This window comes from Arachis ipaensis, chromosome B3 (genome assembly GCF_059453495.1).
Source record: "Arachis ipaensis isolate K30076 ecotype BB chromosome B3, ASM5945349v1, whole genome shotgun sequence".
Classification (NCBI taxonomy): Eukaryota; Viridiplantae; Streptophyta; class Magnoliopsida; order Fabales; family Fabaceae; genus Arachis; species Arachis ipaensis.
Window position 1 is genome coordinate 88554378 of NC_142438.1, and position 6983 is coordinate 88561360.

Sequence of the window (6983 nt, forward strand, 5' to 3'; positions counted from 1 at the left end):
TGCTACCCATTTTGGGCGTTCAACACCAGAACCATGCTCTATTCTGCCGTTGAACGCCAGCCAGATGCTTCTTACTGGCGTTTAAATGCCAGTGAGATCCTCCTCCAGGGTGTGATTTTTCTTCTGCTGTTTTTGATTCCGTTTTCAATTTTTATATTTATTTTGTGACTCCACATGATCATGAACCTGATAAAACATGAAAGAACAAGAAAAATAAAATTAGATAAATAAAAATTGGGTTGCCTCCTAACAAGCGCTTCTTTAATGTCAATAGCTTGACAGTGGACTCTCATGGAGCCTCACAGATGTTCAGAGCATTGTTGAGACTTCCCAACACCAAACTTAGAGTTTGGATATGGGAGTTCAACACCAAACTTAGAGTTTGGTTGTGACCTCCCAACACCAAACCTAGAGTTTGACTGTGGGGGCTCTGGTTGACTCTGTTTTGAGAGAAGCTTTTTATGCTTCCTCTCCATGTTTACAGAAGGATGACCTCGAGTTTTAAACACAAGAGAGTCCTCATTCAATTAAAGGACTAGTTCACCTCTGTCAACATCAATCACAGCTCTTGCTGTGGCTAGGAAGGGTCTTCCAAGGATGATGGATTCATCCTCATCCTTCCCAGTATCTAGGACTATGAAATCAGCAGGGATGTAAAGGCCTTCAACCTTTACTAACACGTCCTCTACTTGTCCATAAGCCTGTTTTCTTGAATTGTCTGCCATCTCTAATGAGATTTTAGTAGCTTGCACCCCAAAGATTCCCAGTTTCTCTATTACAGAGAGGGGCATGAGGTTTATCCCTGAACCAAGGTCACACAGAGCCTTTTCAAAGATCATGTTGCCTATGGTACAAGGTATTACGAACTTTCCAGGATCCTGTTTCTTCTGAGGCAATGTCAGTTGATCCAGATCACTTAGTTCATTGGTGAACAAGGGAGGTTCATCTTCCCAAGTCTCAATACCAAATAATTTGGCATTCAGCTTCATGATTGCACCAAGGTACTTGGTGACTTGCTCCTTAGTAACATCCTCATTCTCTTCAGAAGAGGAATACTCATCAGAGCTCATGAATGGCATAAGGAGGTTTAATGGAATCTCTATGGTCTCTTGATGAGCCTCAGATTCCTTTGGTTCCTCAGAGAGAAACTCCTTATTGATCACTGGACGTCCCAGGAGGTCTTCCTCCTTGGGATTCACGTCCTCCTCTCCCTCTTTGGGTTCGGCCATTTTGGTTATGTCAATGGCATTGCACTCTCCTTTTGAATTTTCTTCTGTATTGCTTGGGAGAGTACTAGGAGGGGTTTCAGTGATCCTTTTACTCAGCTGGCCCACCTATGTTTCCAAATTTCTAATGGAGGACATTGTTTCATTCATGAAACTCACAGTGGCCTTAGATAGATCAGAGACTAAGTTTGCTAAATTAGAAGTATTTTGTTCAGAGTTCTCTGTCTGTTGCTGAGTGGATGATGGAAAAGGCTTGCTATTGCTAAACCTGTTTCTTCCACCATTATTAAAGCCTTGTTGAGGCTTTTGATCCTTCCATGAGAGATTTGGGTGATTTCTCCATGAGGGATTATAGGTGTTTCCATATGGTTCACCCATGCAATTGCTATTGCAGGGTTCTCAGGATCATAAGCTTCTTCTTCAGAAGCTGCCTCTTGAGTACTGTTGGATGCAGCTTGCATTCCATTCAGACTCTGAGAAATCATATTGACTTGCTGAGTCAATAGTTTGTTCTGAGCCAATATGGCATTCAGAGTATCAATTTCAAGAACTCCCTTCTTCTGAGGCGTCCCATTACTCACAAGATTCCTCTCAGAAGTGTACATGAACTGGTTATTAGTAACCATGTCAATGAGTTCTTGAGCTTCTGCAGGCATTTTCTTTAGGTGAATGGATCCACCTGCAGAAGTATCCAATGACATCTTAGCTAATTCAGATAGACCATCATAGAATATATCCAGGATGGTCCATTTTGAAAGCATGTCAGAAGGACACTTTTTGGTCAGTTGCTTGTATCTCTCCCAAGCTTCAGAGAGGGATTCACCTTCTTTCTGTCTGAAGGTTTGAACATCCACTCTAAGCTTACTAAGCTTTTGAGGAGGAAAGAACTTGGCTAAGAAAGCCGTGACCAGCTTATCCCAAGAGTTCAGGCTATCTTTGGGTTGAGAGTCCAACCACACTCTAGCTCTGTCTCTTACAGCAAAAGGGAAAAGCATGAGACTGTAGACTTCAGGATTTACTCCATTAGTCTTAACAGTATCACAGATCTGCAAGAATTCAGTTAAGAACTGAAAAGGATCTTCAGATAGAAGTCCATGGAACTTGCAGTTCTGCTGCATCAGAGAAACTAGCTGAGGTTTCAGCTCAAAATTATTTGCTCCAATGGTAGGGATGGAGATGCTTCTTCCATGTAAATTGGAATTAGGTGCAGTAAAGTCACCAAGCATTCTCCTTGCATTATTATTATTTTCGGCTGCCATCTCCTCTTTTTGTTCGAAAATTTCTGACAGGTGCTTGCTGGATTGTTGTAATTTAGCTTCTCTTAGTTTCCTCTTTAGAGTCCTTTCAGGTTCTGATCTGCTTCAACAAGAATATTCTTGTCCTTGCTCCTGCTCATATGAAAAAGAGGGAAACAGAAAAATAATAATAGGGATCCTTTTTACCCAGGTATAGAGGTTCCCTTAGGTGAGTGGAGGAAAAGAAGAGTGGAAGAAAAGAAGAAGAGAAAATCTGAACTCAGAGAGAGAGGGGGTTCGGATTTTTGGTGAGATGAAGTGTTAGTAGATGAAGAAATAAATAGAATGAGATGAGAGAGAAAGAGGATTTTCGAAAATAATTTTTGAAAAAGTGTTAGTGATTTTCGAAAATAGTTTTTGAAAAAGGTTAGTAATTTTTGAAAATTAAAATCAAAAATTAAAATAATTAGTTAATTAAAAAGAAATTTTGAAAAAGAGGGAAGATATTTTCGAAAATTAGAGAGAGAGAGTTAGTTAGGTAGTTTTGAAAAAGATAAAAAACAAACAAAAAGTTAGTTAGTTAGTTGAAACAAATTTGAAAATCAATTTTGAAAAGATAAGAAGATAAGAAGTTAGAAAAGATATTTTAAAATCAAATTTTTGAAAAAGATATGATTTTGAAAAAGATAAGATAAAAAGATATTTTTGAAAAGATATGATTGAAATTAGTTTTGAAAAAGATTTGATTTTTAAAATCACAATTAATGACTTGATTCACAAGAAATCACAAAATATGATTCTAGAACTTAAAGTTTGAATCTTTCTTAACAAGTAAGTAACAAACTTGAAATTTTTGAATCAAAACATTAATTGATGATGTTATTTTCGAAAATTATGTGATAAAGATAAGAAAAAGATTTTTGAAAAATATTTTTAAAATTTTCGAAAATAACTAAGAAAAATGAAAAAGATTTAATTTTTGAAAAAGATTTTGAAAAGATAAGATTTTTAAATTGAAAATTTGATTTGACTCATAAAAACAACTGAATTTTAAAAAGTTTTGAAAAAGTCAAATCTAATTTTCAAAATTTTAAGAGAGAAAAAGGGGAAGATATTTTTTTGATTTTTTGAATTTTTAATGATGAGAGAAAAAAAACATGAAAATGATGCAATGCATGAAAGTTATGGATCAAAACAATGAATGTATGTAAGAATGCTATGAATGTCAAGATGAACACCAAGAACACTTTGAATGTCATGATGAACATCAAGAACATATTTTTGAAAAATTTTTAATGCAAAGAAAACATGCAAGACACTAAACTTAGAAATCTTTCATGTTTAGACACTAAGAATTCAAGAATGCATATGAAAAACACCATACAACACAAAACAATAAAACATCACCATACAACACAAAACAATAAAACATCAAGATCAAACAAGAAGACTTACCAAGAACAACTTGAAGATCATGAAGAACACTATGAATGCATGAATTTTTCGAAAAAATGCAAGATGAACATGCAATTGACACCAAACTTATAACATGACACATGACTCAAACAAGAAACACAAAAATATTTTTTGATTTTTTTTATTTTATGATTTTTTTTTTGGATTTTTCGAAAATCATTTGTGAAAAAGAAAAATAAGGATTCCAAAATTTTTAATATTAATTCCTGAATCTTGCAATCTTAGTCTAAAGCTCTAATCTGAGGGTTAGGCATGGCTTAATAGCCAGCCAAGCTTTAGTATGTAACTCAGACATGCCACGGCTGACATACCAATTAACTTGCCTCTATGCTGATGGTTGGAAGCCCCTATCCAAAAGAATTAGACATGGCTTTACAGCTAGCCAAGCTTCAACATGCTTCATGAAACTCTAGAATTCATTCTTAAAAATTCTGAAGAAAAATATATTTTTGAAAACATTTATTTTAAATTTTTTTTTTCGAAAAAAAAGGAGAAAATTTTTGAAAAATTTTTGAAGAAATATTTTTTTGAAAATAAAACAAAAAGGAAATTACCTAATCTGAGCAACAAGATGAACCGTCAGTTGTCCAAACTCAAACAATCCCCGGCAACGGCGCCAAAAACTTAGTGCACGAAATTGTGATCTCAGGCAACGGCGCCAAAACTCTGTACGCGCGTCTTAATAAATTGTTTTTCATTCACAACTTCGATACAACTAACCAGCAAGTGCATTGGGTCGTCCAAGTAATAAACCTTACGTGAGTAAGGGTCGATCCCACGGAGATTGTTGGTATGAAGCAAGCTATGGTCACCTTGTAGATCTCAGTCAGGCGGATATAAAATAGTTATGGAGTTTTCAAAAATATATAATAAAATAAGGATAGAAATACTTATGTAAATCATTGGTGAGAATTTCAGATAAGCGCATAGAGATGCTTTCGTTCCTCTGAACCTCTGCTTTCCTGCTGTCTTCATCCAATCAATCCTACTCCTTTCCATGGCTGGCTTTATGTAAGGACATCACCGTTGTCAATGGCTACTTTTTATCCTCTCTGGAAAATGGTCCGATGCGCTGTCACTGCATGGCTAATCGTCTGGAGGCATCACCCTTGTCAATGGCTGCATCCCATCCTCTTGTGAAAATGGTCCAAATGCTCTGTCACAGCACGGCTAATCATCTGAGGTTCTCGATCATACTGGAATAGGATTCACCCTCCTTTTGCGTCTGTCACTACGCCCAGCACTCGCAAGTTTGAAGTTCGTCACAGTCATTCAATCCCAGAGTCCTACTCGGAATACCACAGACAAGGTTTAGACTTTCCGGACTCTCATGAATGCCGCCATCAATCTAGCTTATACCACGAAGATTCTGATTAAGAGATCCAAGAGATAATCATTCAATCGAAGGTAGAACGGAAGTGGTTGTCAGGCACGCGTTCATAGGGAATGATGATGATTGTCACGTTCATCACATTCATGTTGAAGTGCGAATGAATATCTTAGAAGCGGAATAAGTTGAATTGAATAGAAAAACAGTAGTACTTTGCATTAATCTTTGAGGAACAGCAGAGCTCCACACCTTAATCTATGGAGTGTAGAAACTCTACCGTTGAAAATACATAAGTGAAAGGTTCAGGCATGGCCGAATGGCCAGCCCCCATGATCTAAGAACCAGACGTCCCAGGATTCAAAGATGTCTAATACAATAGTAAAAAGTCCTATTTATAATAAACTAGCTACTAGGGTTTACAGAAGTAAGTAATTGATGCATAAATCCACTTCCGGGGCCCATTTGGTGTGTGCTTGGGCTGAGCTTGAAGTTTCCACGTGCAGTGGCTCTTTCTGGAGTTGAACGCCAGGTTGTAACGTGTTTCTGGCGTTCAACTCTGGTTTGTGACGTGTTTCTGGCGTTTAACTCCAGACAACAGTGTAAAACTGGCGTTCAACGCCTTTTTATGTCATTTAAACTCGGCCAAAGTATGAACTATTATATATTTCTGGAAAGCCCGGATATCTACTTTCCAACGCAATTGAAAGCGCGCAATTTTGATTTCTGTAGCTCCAGAAAATCCATTTTGAGTGCAGGGAGGTCAGAATCCAACAGCATCAGCAGTCCTTCTTCAATCTCTGAATCTGATTTTTGCTCAAGTCCCTCAATTTCTGCCAGAAAATACCTGAAATCACAGAAAAATACACAAACTCATAGTAAAGTCCAGAAATATGAATTTAACATAAAAACTAAAGAAAACATCCCTAAAAGTAACTAGATTCTACTAAAAACATACTAAAAACAATGCCAAAAAGCGTATAAATTATCCGCTCATCAGGTTGCTTGCAGGTGAAGAAATGATGAAGAAAAGAAAGAACCAGGAAAGGGTTGCATTACCAAAGCATGGCAATTAATTAAGGCAACGCTAAGCCTGGAAACAAAGACCAGCATTGAAGGCTGGCGCTCAATTAAGTGAGCACTATGCTCACTCTAGTGAGCATTTGTGTGCTCTTCAGCAAAGGAAGCAAGGCCAAGACAAGGCTGGTGCTCAATTAAGTGAGCGCTATGCTCACTCTAGTGAGCATTGTTGCGCATAAAACCAAGGAAGACAAGGAGCACTCAAATGGCGCTCAAAGAAGTGAGCACTATGCTCAAAAGAAGTGAGCATTTTCGAGCTCTCAACCAAGTAAATAAAGGAAGCGCATCATGCGAAAAGGGGTTCACCAAGGCTCGAAGGGGGAAGCACGCATCAACACTAGACATAGCGCTCATTATTTGAGCGCAGTGCTCACTTAGTGAGCGCTAGTGAGCATGCTTCACCAAGGAAAGTGAGCACAACGCTCACAAAACCGAGCGGAGCACTCCACTGGAGCAGGCCTCCAACTAAAAAATTGAACCAAGCCATCTTGGATCCATTTCTTCACAAATCTAAAGGGCCCACTCCAAGCTTTGAAGATCAAAATAGAAAGTGTATAAATAGGATTAAGTTTGATTTGTAAAAAAAACCTTTTGCTTATTTTTAGTTTTACTTTTAGCTCAATTTTAGTTTTGACTCTT

General features: G+C 37.5%; 1 non-coding gene across 1 annotated transcript; it reads left to right on the plus strand.

Moving 5' to 3' along the window:
• Positions 1–1981: 1981 nt before the first annotated feature.
• On the plus strand, positions 1982–2089 carry LOC148571497 (small nucleolar RNA R71). The gene has a single exon (XR_015908498.1). It is a non-coding gene; the product is annotated as a small nucleolar RNA R71 (small nucleolar RNA).
• The last annotated feature ends 4894 nt before the right edge of the window (positions 2090–6983 follow it).